Source organism: Ovis aries, chromosome 6, assembly GCF_016772045.2.
Source record: "Ovis aries strain OAR_USU_Benz2616 breed Rambouillet chromosome 6, ARS-UI_Ramb_v3.0, whole genome shotgun sequence".
NCBI classification, from domain to species: Eukaryota; Metazoa; Chordata; class Mammalia; order Artiodactyla; family Bovidae; genus Ovis; species Ovis aries.
In genome coordinates, this window is record NC_056059.1 from 66,784,230 (window position 1) to 66,799,869 (window position 15,640).

A 15,640-nucleotide genomic window follows, 5' to 3' on the forward strand; every position below is an offset into this window, starting at 1 on the left:
AATGGATTTTTTTGTCGTATATACATATAAAAGGATATTATTCAGCATTTCAGAAAAGAAGGAAATCCTGGAGACATTATGGTAAATATGTGAAATATGCTAGTTATAGGACAAAGGCTCATGATTCCACTTATATGAAATATCAAAAAGTAGTCCAGTTCTTGAAGCAGAAAGCAGAATGGGGATTGTTAAAGACTGGAGGAGGGGGAAACAGGGAGCTGCTGTTCAGGGACAGTGTTTCAATGCTGTGCCGCAATGCAGGTAGAGTTAACGATACTGTGAAAAAGTAAGTCGCTCAGTCATGTCCAGCTCTTTGCAACCCCATGGACTGTAGCCCACGAGGCTCCTCGGTCCATGGAATTCTCCAGGCAAGAATACTGGAGTGGGTAGCCATTCCTTTCTCCAGAAGATCTTCCTGACCCAGAGATCAAACCTGGATCTCCTGCATTTCAGGCAGACTGTTTACCATCGACATGTATTGCAAGCTTAAACGTTTGTTAAAAAGAGTAGACTTTTTGTTTATGTTTTTTAACCACAATTTTTTTTAAAAAAAGAAAGAAATGCAAAGTGGTATGACCACTTTGAAATAGTTTGACAGTATCTTACAACTTTAAATACGGTTGTGCAAAATGGTCCACCAATCACATTCCTGGGTATTAGTTTGAAAACTTATGTCCACATAAACACCTGCCTGTGCATGGTTACAACAGCTATATTCATAACTGCCCCCCAAATGAAAAGAACCAATTTCCTTCAATAGGTGAGTATAAATGGTGGTATATCTATACAATGAGGTATTATTCAAAGGGAAAACAGAAATGAATTATTGAGGCAAAAAGACCTGGAAGAAAAGCATACTTACTGCTAAGTGAAAGAAGCCAGCCTGAAAAGACTATACACCATATGATCCCAATCACATGACATTCTGAAAAAGGCAAAACTATAAAGACTTTAAGAAAAATCACTAGTTGTCTGGGGAGCAGAGGAAGGTGGAGAGGGATGAATTGATAAAAACATTTTTAGGGTGTTGAACTATTCTGTAGAGTCAGAACATGTGTTAGTTCACAACCTCAAGTGCAATATGAAACCAGCCCCCCAACTCCCATCCACACAGGGCAAAGAGAGAACTAAGAAAGAGATGAACCTCTCCAGAGTGGCAGGTGATGGCTTCAACAAACAAGGCAACGTACGAGACTTGTCCTGGGCAACTCGATCTCTGCAACCCACCCAAATCTTAAAAGTTAACACAGAAGCTTTAACTGAGTTTAGTCACATATACCATCCAGGCAGTCTCAATACCTCATTATCATATCTAGGCAGGATCCTTGGGGCCGCTTCTGGCAGTGGAAAAAGCAAGCAGAATGCATATTCCAAGGGCAGGGGTAGGGGTAAGGAGACTCTTGTTTCCTGGGTCCAGCTCTCAGATCAACAGGTGGTCACATCCTCTTGATGACCTCCCTCAGCAACATGACATCAGGCATTCATCACAACTCAGAACCATTCAACACAAAGAACAAACCTTAATATATGCAAATTTAAATTTAAGAAGTTGGAGGATCCCAATAAAGAAGATAGAGTATGGCCAAAAAAATCTCACCATATTACAAATGTATACAACCACCTCAGGAAGGCAGTGGGAAGAAAAGGTATTGACCTCAGTGGCTTAGAAATGAGTGAAGTCTGTAAGGCTAAAGCCAAAAGGAGTATATCCTTCTAAAAAACAGTTCTCTCCATCAAAGGGGTACAGATTAACAATTTGAATACTGCTATGCACATTCTGGAGTTGAACAACTAAGCGAATGGCTGGTGGATAGTGGGAGTCAGGTTTCTCACTGCTGGAATGTGAATTTATGGATAAGGAAGGGTAGCCAACTAGAACCATCCCTGTGCTAATGAATTAGAGTTGGAGGCATCAGGATGAACTCACATGCAGCTTAATATACAGACGATTAGATAAAGAAATATTTCTAGATATATGCTTACACAAGGTTAGTTTACATGCATGTATTTTTTGTTCGTCAGCTGAGAGGACCCAAAAGAAACAACAGTGAGCACACATCTCGTTCGGTTTCTAATCCCATTTTTCAGTGAACTGAACCAGTGCTTTTGGAAGAAATGGTTGATTCTGGGACTGAGCAGGACACTGACAAGATGAATGTGGAGCATCTTGTATTGCCAGAAATACAAGGAGATAATATAAAATACAAGGAGATAATATAAAACAAATAGATAAAATCCACCTCCACTGACAGGAGTACATCAAAAGGACAAAGGAACCAAGTGGAGAGCTCCAAATGGCCGATGCTGGAACAATTTAAGTAATAAAATAAGTGATACCGGATTATAACCCAAAGTATAAAATAAATATCCATGAGTCCATACTATATAAGTAAATGATCAAATTAATAAATAGGAGAGAAGAGACAAATCTATGTAGAAGAAACCCAAAAGATTTATGTAAATATTCTGACTCAAGGAGAGAGAACCCAATTCCTTTAGTTTGAGCAACAGTGACTTCCTTCCAAGAAGACAGTATGGAAGGAGGATAAATAAAGAATAACTTAACAGTGAAAAAAACTTAACAAACACTACCTCAGCCAGGTGATCAAGGTCAATGTCAAGTAGTAAATATTATTAAGAGCATGTACCCTTGAAATGATGTGATGTAAATGGCATTTTACCTCTGAGATCTTCCTCCCCAAAACCCATAACTACAGTGTAAATAGGAGAAAAATTTTAAACTCCAATAGAGAAGCATCCTGCAAAGTATCTCAGCCACATTCTTCAAACTGTCGAGGGCATCAAAAACAAGGAAAGTACGGGAAATTATCACAGCAAGAGATGCCTAAGGAGGCATGACAAACATGAAACGGAATTCTGGAACAGAAAAAGGATATTAGGTAAAAACGTAGGAAATCTGAATAAACCATGGAATTTAGTTAATGATAATGTACTGAGATTAGTGCATCAACTATAACAGAAAGTGAAAGTTGCTCAGTCGTGTCCGACTCTTTGTGACCCCGTGGACTATACAGTCCATGGAATTCCCCAAGCCAGAATACTGGAGTAGGTAGCCTTTCCCTTTTCCAGGGGATCTTTCCAACACAGGGGTTGAACCCAGGTCTCCTGCAATGCAGGCGGATTCCTTACCAGCTGAGTCACAAGGGAAGCCCAAGAATACTGGAGTGGGTAGCTTATCCCTTCTCCAGAGGATCTTCCTGACCCAAGAATTTAATCAGGATCTCCTGCATGCAGGCGGATTCCCTGAGCTATCAGGGGAGCCCAACTATATCAAATGTACCATAACTTGTATAAAATGTTAATAATAGTGGAAACTAGACGTGGTGTATATGAGATATCTTTGTAATATATGCTTGATTTTTCTATATATCCAAAACTATCCTAAAAAATAAACTATTAGAGAACAAGACGGTGGAGGAGCAGGTGGACGTGGAGTACATCTCTCTCCACGGATACATCAGGAATACACCTTCAGACACAAAAGTGCATGCAGGACACCAGCTGACAGTGGACAGGAGTGCCTGACCAGAGGAAAAGGATATATAGAACCACGCAAAACTTGGCAGGACAAAAGAACCAGGGGGAAGAACAGGAGTGTTACTAGGACTGGACCTGCCCTCAGTGGGTGGGGGAACTGAAGCAGGGGTCCGATCCCCACATCGGGGCAACTGGCTGAGTCAGAGTAGAAACATTTAAGGCTGAGAGTGGAACAGCTGATCTGTGGCAGCCTAAATGGAATGAGAATCAGACAGTCCTCACCGCAGCCATATGTACCCAGGGATGCAGGGCCCCTAGAAGGCAAAGCGGCTGGGAGCTGGAGCTTAGAGATTGAGGAGCAATCTCGAGGCAAGGGCTACTGTTGACTGCTGAGAGATGGACAGAAGGGATGTGAGGGAGGAGACTGTGGAGGGAAATGCCTGTGGAGGAAACCAGACAGCCAAGGAAGTAAGGCAATACTGCTGAGTCACGAGTAGAGGGTAGAGCCATCACCCTAGCCTCTCTGTCCCCACACGCCAGCACTGGCAGCTGAATCATAGAGGTTGGTCCATCAGGAGCCTGACACACCCAACTATAGACTAGGACCCCAGGCAGTTTAGTTCAGTTTAGTCGTTCAGTCATGTCCAACTCTTTACAAGCCCATGGACTGCAGCACAGAGGATTCCCTGTCCATCACCAACTCCCAGAGCTTGCTCAAACCCACATTCATCTACTCGATGATACCATCCAACCATCTCATCCTCTGTCCTTCCTGTCTCCTCCTGCCTGCAGTCTTTCCCAGCATCAGGGTCTTTTCCAATGAGTCAGTTCTTCACATCAGGTGACCAAAGGATTGGAGTTTCAGCTATAGCATCAGTCCTTCCAATGAACATTCAGGACTGATTTCTTTAGGATTGACTGGTTTGATCTCCTTACAGTCAAAGGGACTCTCAAGAGTTTTCTCCAACACCACAGTTCAAAAGCATCAATTCTTTGATGTTCTTTATGGTCCAACTCTACATCCATACATGACTACTGGAAAAACCATAGCTTTGACTAGATGAAACCTGGTTGGCAAAGTAATGTCTCTGCTTTTTAATATGCTGTCTAGGTTGGTCATAACTTTTCTTCCAAGGAACAAGTGTCTTTTAATTTTATGCCTGCAGTCACCATCTGCAGTGATTTTGGAGCCCAAGAAAATGAAGTCTCTCTCTGTTTTCCCTATTTCCCCATCTTTTGCCATGAAGTGATAGGACCAGATGCCACATCTTACTTTTCTGAATGTTGAGCTTTAAGCCAACTTTTCACTTTCCTCTTTCACTTTCATCAAGAGGCTCTTTAGTTCTTCACTTTCTGCCATAAGGGTGGTATCATATGCATATCTGAGGTTACATATTTTTCTCCCAGCAATCTTGATTCCAGCTTCTGCTTCATCCAGCTGGGCATTTCACATGGTGTGCTCTGCATATAAGTTAAATAAGCAGGGTGACAATACACAGCTTTGACATACTCCTTTCTGATTTGGAACCAGTCCATTGTCCCTGTCCAGTTCTAACTGTTGCTTCTGGACCTGCACACAGATTTTTCAGGAGGCAGGTCAGGTGATCTGGTATTCCCATCTCTTTCAGAATTTTTCACAGTTTTTTGTGATCCACACAGTTGAAGGCTTTGGCATAGTCAATAAAGCAAAAATAGATGTTTTTCTGGAACTCTTGCTTTTTCGATGATTCAGCAGATGTTGGCAGCTTGATCTCTGGTTCCTCCACCTTTTCTAAAAGCAGCTTGAATATCAGGAAGTTCACGGTTCACGTATTGTTATATCCTGGCTTGGAGAATTTTGAGCAGTACTTTGCTAGCGTGTGAGATGAGTACAATTGTGCAGTAGTTTGAGCATTCTTTAGCAATGCCTTTCTTAGGAATTGGAATGAAAACTGACCATTTCCAGTCTTGTGGCCACTGCTGAGTTTTCCAAATTTGCTGGCATATTGAATGCAGCACTTTCACAGCATCATCTTTTAGGATTTGAAATAGCTCAACTGGAATTCCATCACCTCCATCAGCTTTGTTCGTAGTGATGCTTACTAAGGCCCACTTGACTTCACATTCCAGAATGCCTGGCTCTAGGTGAGTGATTACACCATCATGGTTATCTGGTTCATGAAGATCTTTTTTTTTTGTATAGCTCTTCTGTGTACTCTTGCCACCTCTTCTTAATATCTTCTGCTTCTCTTAGGTCCATACCATTTCTGTCCTTTATTGTGCCCATCTTTGCATTTAATATTCCCTTGTTATCTCTAATTATCTTGAAGAGATCTCTACTCTTTCCCATTCTATTGTTTATTTCTTTTTCATGCCCTTTTAGAGCACTATCACTTCCTGCTGCCGAGCAGTCAACTCCCTTGAAGACCTAGTGCCGCTAGATCCCCTGTGGCCCAAGCAGCTGCACCACCTCTGCACCTGGCCCTCACTGGGGCAGACCCAAGTCCTCCAGGGAAGTCTCTGGAGCAAACCCCACTGGACGACCCACATGCAAAGATGGAAATAAAACCACAACTGAAACCCAGGTGCAGTGTGGCTAAGGAAGAAGACCCAAAACCTTCCCACCAGCTGTATAAGCTACAGATTAAATCCACATGATCAACTAGGCAGACTCTGTGTTTACAGAATATATAAAAGAACACCGAGAGCTCACACAAAAGAAAATGCACTCGTTCTGATAGCTGTGCACATTGGAGGCAAGAACACACAGGAGTAGGACCAGCTTAGAATCTGAGCTGGCCCCACAGCAGGTCCAGAGACCAGCAGTGTTGGACGGCATCCTAGGGAGGTGAGGTGGACTGTGATTCCAGCAAGGGAAATGATCTGACAGCAGTGACTCAAGAAAAACATTTACTATTCTTTTGACTTGTTCTGTAGTTTCTTTTGGATTTCTTTTTCCTTTTCCACCACCCCCTCTGTTGCAGTTGTCAGTTTTATTGGCACTATGAAATCTAGTTGAGCTTTTGAGGTTTTTTTTTTTTCTTTCAATCACATGTTTTATTGTTGTTATAAACCTCTGCCTCTACATTGGGCTTTTGTAGTTTTGTGGAGTTTCCTTTTTTTCTTTTTCCTCTCTTTAATTTTTTTAAACTTATTTTTTTACATTTATCCCTTAGTTTGCTTTTCCTATTGTTCTTTTCCTCTTGCAGTTAATCTTTTATGTATATAAATCTTTATTTAATTCTATTTAACTTTGCATATCTATTCTTTTTCTTTCTTTCCTTTCTGCTCAACATATTTGTTAGTTTTGCTTTCACTGCTTTATTCCCCACTCAGCACCTTGCTTTAGTTTTGTTTTCCAGTTTGTGCTTTAGTCAGTTTTGTTCTTAACTGGTATATGTAAATTTTGGTTTCCTTTGTTTGTTGGGCCAATCTATTGTACTTTATTTTTGTTGGATCGTTTTGATTTTGCTTATGGATATGTATGTGTATATTCCATTATTTTAATTCTTGTTTGCCTGATTTTCTGTCATTTCTATGGGGTTCATCCTTGGTTTCTCATTTTGAGTATTTGTTTTAATCTCACTTAATGCCATAACAAACCATTTGTAGAATCTCCGTACCTCACCAGAGATCAAGCCCTGACCCTTTGGAGTGGGAGCACTGACTCCAAGACCCTAGACTACCAGAGAACTAAATGTAGGGAGTATCAAATAGTGAGAACTCATACAAAGGAAACCACTTGAATACAAGACCCTGCATCACCCAACCCCGAGTAGTGCCCTGTAGAGGAGGCCTCATCCAAAGAACAAACAGAACAAAAATACAAGCCCAATCATCAGCAGACAGGATTACCACCTTACTCAGCCTGGCTCATCAGAAGAAGGAAAAAAAAAAAAAACCTCAGCACAAATCTCACCCTATACGAAGCTTACACAAACTACTGCACCAACCTTCAGTTCAGTTCAGTCATTCAGTTGTGTCCGACTCTTTGTGACCCCATGAATCGCAGCACACCAGGCCTCCCTGTCCATCAACTCCCAGAGTATACCCAAACTCACGTCCATTGAGTTGGTGATGCCATCCAACCATCTCATCCTCTGTCGTCCCCTTCTCCTCTTGGCCTCAATCTTTTCCAGCATCAGGGTCTTTTCAAATGAGTCAGCTCTTCGCATCAGGTGGCCAAAGTATTGGAGCTTCAGCTTCAACATCGGTCCTTCCAATGAACACCCAGGACTGATCTCTAGGATTGACTGGTTGGATCTCCTTGCAGTCCAAGGGACTCTCAAGAGTCTTCTCCAACACCACAGTTCAAAAGCATCAATTCTTCAGCGCTCAGCTTTCTTTATAGTCCAACTCTCACATCAATACATGACTACTGGAAAAACCATAGTCTTAACTAGACAGACAATTGTTGACAAAGTAATGTCTCTGCTTTTTAATATGATGTCTAGGTTGGTCATAACTTCCCTTTCAAGGAGTAAGCGTCTTTTAATTTCATGGCTGCAATCACCATCTGCAGTGATTTTGGAGCCCCCCCAAAATATAGTCTCTCACTGTTTCCACTGTTTCACTATTTGCCATGATGTGATGGCACCAGATGCTATGATCTTAGTTTTCTGAATGTTGAGCTTTAAGCCAACTTTTCACTCTCCTCTTTCACTTTCATCACAAGGCTCCTTAGTTGTTCTTCACTTTCTGTGATAAGGGTGGTGTCATCTGCATACCTGAGGTATTGATATTTCTCCTAGCAATCTTGATTCCAGCCTGTGCTTCTTCCAACCCATCATTTCTCATGATGTACTCTGCATAGAAGCTAAATAAGTAGGGTGACAATACACAGCCTTGACATACTCCTTTCTGATTTGGAAAAGTCTGTTGTTCCATGTCCAGTTCTAACTGTTGCTTCCTTCTCAAGAAGCAGATCAGGTGCTCCGGTATTCCCATCTCTTGAAGAATTTTCCAGTTTATTGTGATCCACACAGTCAAAGTCTTTGGCATAGTCAATAAAGCAGAAATAGATGTTTTTCTGGAACTCTCTTGCTTTTTCGATGATCCAGCAGATGTTGGCAATTTGATCTCTGGTTCCTCTGCCTTTTCTAAAACCAGCTTGAACATCTGGAAGTTCACAGTTCACGTATTGCTGAAGCCTGGCTTGGAGAATTTTGAGCATTACTTTGCTAGCACATGAGATCTAATGTGTGGTAGTTTGAGCATTCTTTGGCATTGCCTTTGGGATTGGAATGAAAACTGACCTTTTCCAGTCCTGTGGCCACTGCTGAGTTTTCCAAATTTGGTGGCTTACTGAGTGTGGCACTTTCACAGCATCATCTTTTAGGATGTGAAATAGCTCAACTGCAATTCCATCAGCTGCACTAGCTTTGTTCATAGTGATGCTTCCTAAGGCCCACTTGACTTCACAGTTCAGTATGTCTGGCACTAGGTGAGTGATCACACCGTGATTATCTGGGTTGGGAAGCTCTTTTTTGTACAGTTCTTTTGTGTACTCTTGCCACCTCTTCTTAATATCTTCTGCTTCTGTTAGGTCCATACCATTTCTGTCCTTTATTGAGCCCATCTTTGCATGAAATGTGCCCTTGGTATCTCTAATTTTCTTGAACAGATCTGTAGTCTTTCCCATTCTGTTGCTTTCCTCTATTTCTTTGCACTGATCGCTGAGGAAGGCTTTCTTATCTCTCTTTGCTATTCTTTGGAACTCTGCATTCAAATGGGTATATCTTTCCTTTTTTCCTTTGCTTTTCTCTTCTTTTCACAGCTATTTGTAAGGCCTCCTTAGACAGCCATTTTGCTTTTTTGCATTTCTTTTTCTTGGAGATGGTTTTGATCCCTGTCTCCTGTACAGTGTCATGAATGTCCATCCATAGTTCAGCAGGAACTCTATCAGATCTAGTCCCTTAAATCTATTTCTCACTTCCAGTGTATAATCGTAAGGGATTTGATTTAGGTCATACCTGAATGGTCTAGGCATCAACCTTAGGAGGGCAGAAACCAAAAGTAAGAAAAAATTCAACCCTGAAACCTGGGAAAAGGAGAGCTCAAACAAAGTAAGTTTAAAGATATATATATATATATATATGTGTGTGTGTGTGTGTGTGTGTGTGTGTGTGTGTATATATATATATATGGAGAGAGAGAGAGAGAGAGAAGGCAGAGATACACTGCACAAATGAAGGAACAAACTAGAAGCACAGAAGTCCAGATAAATGAAGAGGAAATAGGCAAACTACCTGAAAAAGGATTCAGACCAATGAGAGTAAAGATGACCAAAAACCTTGAAAACAGAATGGAGAAAACGCAGGAATCAATTAACAAAGACCTAGAAGAACTGAGGAATAAACATACAGAGACTAACAACACAATTACTGACATTAAAAATACTCTAGAAGGAATCAAAAGCCTCCTAAAGTTGGTGCCTAGACCATTCAGGTATGACCTAAATCAAATCCCTTACAATTATACAGTGGAAGTGAGAAACAGATTTAAGGGACTAGATCTGATAGAGTGCCTGATGAACTATGGATGGACATTCGTGACATCGTACAGGAGACAGGGATCAAAATATCTGAAGAAGAATGAATCAGTGAGTTGGAAGATAAAATGGTGGAAATAATTTCTGAACAGCAGAATAAAGTAAAAAGAATGAAAATAACTGAGGATCGTCTCAGAGACCTCTGGGTCAATATCAAATGCACCAACATTCAAATTACAGGGGTCACAGAAGAAGAGAAAAAGAAAGGGTATGAGAAAATTTTTGAAGAGATTATAGTTGAAAATTTCCCCAACATGGAAAAGGAAATAGTCAATCAGGTCCAAGAGGCACAAAGAGTCCTATACAGGATAAACCCAAGGAGAAACACACAAAGACACATACTAATCAAACTAACAAAGATTAAATACAAATAAAGAATATTAAAAGCTGCAACTGAGAAGCAACAAATAATATACAAGGGAAACCCCATGCACTTAACAGCTGATCTTTCAGCAGAAACCTTGCAGGCCAAAAGGGAATGGCAGGATATATTTAAAGTACTAAAAGGGAAAAATCTACAACCAAGATTACTCTACCCAGCAAGTATCTCATTCAAAATTGAGGGGAAAATCAAAAGCTTTTCAGACCAGCAAAAGTTAAGAGAATTCAGTCCCACCAAACCAGCTTTACAAAAAATCTTAAAATGACTTATATAGTCAAGAAATACGAGAGATGAAAAAGATCTAAAAAATCAAAACCCCAAACAAGAAAAATGACAATAGAAACATATATATCAATAATTACTTTAAATATAAATGGATTACATGCTCCAACCAAAAGACACAGACTGGCTGAACAGATACAAAAACAAGACCCATATATATGCTGTGTACAAGAAACCCACTTCAGACCTAGAGACACATATAGACTGAGAGGATGGAAAAATATATTCCATGCAAATGGAAAGCAAAAGAAAGCTGGAGTAGCAATCCTCATATCAGACAAAAGAGACCTTAAAATAAAGAAGATTACAAGAAATAAGGACACTACATAATGATCAAGGGATCAATCCAAGAGGAAGACATAACAATAGTAAATATCTATGCACCCAACACAGGAACACAGAAGACAAACACTAACAGACATAAAGGGAGAAATTGACAGTATACAATAGTAGTACTAGGAGACTTTAACACCCCACTCACACTAATGGACAGATCATCAAAACAGAAAACTAATAAGGAAACACAAGTCTTAAATGATGCGTTAGATGAGGTGGACCTCATTGATATCTTCAGGACATTCCATCCAAATGCAGAAGAATCCACCTTCTTCTCAAGTGCACATGGAACATTCTCCAGGATAGACCATATCTTGGGTCACAGATCAAACCTCAGTAAATTTAGGAAAATTGAAATTGTTATCAGGCATCTTTTCCTACCACAATGCTGTAAGACTAGATATCAATTACAATTTTAAAAAAACTAAAAAACATTGAATACATGGAGATTAAACAATACGTTTCTAAATAACCAACAGGTTACTGAAGAAATCAAAAGGGAAATAAAAAAAATTTCTAGAAACAAATGACAATGAAAACATGACAACTCAAAAACTATGGGATGCAGCAAAAGCAGTTCTAAGAGGGAAGTTTATAGCAGTACAGTTATACCTCAAGAAAAAAGAAAAACATAGAATATACAACCTAACTTTACACCTAAAACAACTGGAAAAAGAACAACAACAACAAAAATCCCAAAATCAGTAGAAGGAAAGAAATCATAAAGATCCAAGCTGAAATAAACAATAGTAAAGATTAATAAAACTAAAAGCTGGTTCTTTGAGAAGATGAAGAAAACTGACAAACCTTTAGCAAGACTCATCAAGGGAAAGAGAGAAGAATCAAATCAAGAAAATTAGAAATGAAAAAGGAGAAGTTACAACAGACAATGCAGAAATACAAAGGATATAAGAGACTATTATGAAGAATTATACGGCAATAAAATAGATAACCTGGAAGAAATAGACAGATTCCTAGAAAAGTTCAATCTTCCAAGACTAAATCAGGAAGAAATAGAAATTGTGAACAACCCAATTATAAGCACTGAAATTTAAACTGGGAACAAACATCTCCCAAAAAACAAAAGCCCAGGACCAGATGGCTTCACAGAATTCTATCAAACATTTAGAGAAGAGCTAATGTCTATCCTTCTAAACCTCTTTCAAAAAATTGCAGAGGAAGGAACACTTCCAAACTCATTCTACGAGGGCACCATCACCCTGATATCAAAACCAAAGACAACACAGAAAAAGAAAACTACAGGCCAGTATCACTGATGAACACAGATACAAAAATCCTCAGCAAAATTTTAGCAAACAGAATTCAGCAACACATCAAACAGTTCATACACCATGATCAAGTTGGGTTTATTCCAGGGATGCAAGGATTCTTTCATATATGTAAATCAATCAATGTGATATACCATATTAACAAACTGAAAGATAAAAACCATATGATTATCTCAATAGATGCAGCAAAAGCCTTTGACAAAATTCAGCATCCATTTATGATTAAAACTCTTCAATAAATGGGCACAGAAGGAACCTACCTCAACACAGTAAAAGTCATACACGATAAGCTTACAGCAAACATTCTCAGTGGTGAAAAACTGAAAGCATTCTGCCTAAGATCAGGAATAAGACAAGGGTGTCTACTTTTACCACTATTATTTTACATAGTTCTGGAAGTCCTAGCAACAGCAATCAGAGAAGAAAAACAAAAGGAATCCAGATGGGAAAAGAAGAATTAAAGCTCTCACTGTCTGTAGATGACATGATATGGTACATAGAAAACCCTAGTGTTAGAAAATTACTAGAGCTAATCAGTGAATTCAGCAAAGTTTCAGTATACAAAATCAACACACAGAAATCACTTGCATTTCTATATACTAACAATGAAAAATCAGAAAGAGAAATTAAGGAATCAATCCCATTCACCATTGCAAAAAAAAAGAAATATCTAGGAATAAACTTACCTAAGGAGACAAAAGAACTGTACACAGAAAATTATGAGACACAAAAGAAATCAAAGATGACATAAACAGATGGAGAGATATTCTATGTTCCTTGGTACAAAGAATCAATATTGTGAAAATAACTACACTACCAAATGCAATCTATAGATTTAATGTGATCCCTACCAAATTACCAATGGCATTTTTCACAGAACTAGAACAAAAAAACTTCACAATTTATATGGAAATGCAAAAGACCCCAAAGAGCCAAAGCAGTTTTAAGAAAGAAGAATGGAGCTAGAGGAATCAACCTTCCTGAGTTCAGATACTACAAAGTAACAGTCATCAAGACAGTATGGTACTGGCACAAAATCAGAATATAGATGAATGGAACAAGACAGAAAGCCCAGAAATAAACCATGCACCTATGGGTGCCTTATTTTTGACAAAAGAGGCAAGAATATACAATGGGGAAAAGACAGCCTCTTGGGAAAACTGGACAGCTACATGTAAAACAATGTAATTATAACACCTCCTAACACCACATACAAAGATCAACTCAAAATGGATTAAAGACCTAAATGTAAGACCAGAAACTACAAAACTCTTAGAGAAAAACACAGGCAGAACACTCAATGACTTAAATCAAAGCAAGATCCTCTGACCCATCTTCTAGAGTAATGCTAATAAAAACAAAAGCAAACAGGTGGGACCTGATTAAACTGAAAAGCTTTTGCACACCAAAGGAAACTATAAGCAAGGTGAAGAGACAGCCTTCAGAATAGGAGAAAATAATAGCAAATGAAACAACTGACAAAGGATTAATTTCCAAAATATACAAACAGCTCATACAACTCAATACCAGAAAAACAAACAACCCAATCAAAAACTGAGAAAAGACCTAAACAGACATTTCTCCAAAAACATACAGATGGCTAACAAACACATGAAAAGATGCTCAACATCGCTCATTATTAGAGAAAAGCAAATCAAAACTACAATGAGATATGACCTCACACCAGTCAGAATGGCCATCATCAAAAAGTCTACAGACAATAAATGCTGGAGAGGGTGTGGAGAAAAAGGAATGCTCTTGCGTTCTCTCTTGGTGAGAATGTAAATTGATACAGCCACTATGGAAGACGGTATGGTGATTCCTTAAAAAACTAGGAATGACCCAGCAATCCCACTTCTAGGCATATACCCTGAGGAAAACAAAACTGGAAAAGACACATGTATCTCATTTTTCCATGCAGCACTATTTACAATAGCTAGAACATGGAAGAAACCTAGACGTCCATTGACAGATGCATGGATGAAAGTTGGGGTACATATACAGAATGCAATGTTACTCAGCCATAAAATGGTACGCATTTGAGTCAGTTCTAATGAGGTGGATGAACCCAGAACCATTACACAGAGTAAAGCTAATCTGAAAGAGAACGATAATATTGTATATTAATGCATATATACAGAATCTAAAAAGATGGTACTGAGAATGTATTTGCAGGGCAACAATGGAGAAACAGACATAGAGAACAAACTTATGGACATGGGGAGAGGGGAGGAGAGGGTGAGATGTATGGAAAGAGTAACATGGAAACTTACATCACCATATGTAAAATAGATAGCCAACCGGAATTTGCTGTATGACTCAGGAAACACAAACAGGGGCTCTGTATCAACCTAGAGGGGTGGCATGCAGAGGGAGATGGGAGATTGAAGAAGGAGGGGATATATGTATACATTAGGCTGATTCATGTTGAGGTTTGACAGAAAACAACAAAACTCTGTAGAGCAATTATCCTTCAACTAAAAAATAAACTATTAAAAACAAACAAAAAAAGATAAGCCACAAATTAGAATATTTAAATATTTTCAAAGCATATATGTGATAAAATTTATATTCAGGCTATGTAAAAAAATTCCCCAAATTCAAAAATAAGAAAACAATCAAATTTTAAAATGGCAACAGATCTGAACAGAGACTTCACCAAAGATGTACAGATGACAAAAAAGCACATGAAAAGACATTCAACATCATTAGCCATTGGGAAAAGAATATTATTAAAACCACAATGAGATACCACAACACACCTATTCAGTTCAGTTCAGTCTCTTCAGCCGTGTCCGACTCTGTGACCCCATAAACTGCAGCACGCCAGGCCTCCCTGTCCATCACCAACTCCCAGAGTCCACCAAAACTCATGTCCATCGAGTCAGTGATGCCATCCAGCCATCTCATCCTCTGTCATCCCCTTCTCCTCCTGCCCCCAATCCCTCCCAGCATCAGTCTTTTCCAATGAGTCAACTCTTCACATCAGGTGGCCAAAGTATTGAAGCTTCAGCTTCAGCCATCAGTCCTTCCAAAGAACACACAGGACTGATCTCCTTTAGAATGGACTGGCTGGATCTCCTTGCAGTCCAAGGGACTCTCAAGAGTCTTCTCCAACACCACACTTCAAAAGCATCAATTCTTCAGCGCTCAGCTTTCTTCACAGTCCAACTCTCACATCCATACATGACCACTGGAAAAATCATAGCCTTGACTAAATGGACCTTTGTTGGCAAAGTAATGTTTCTGCTTTTGAATATGCTATCTAGGATGGTCATAACTTTTCTTCCAAGGAGTAAGCATCTTTTAATTTCATGGCTGCAA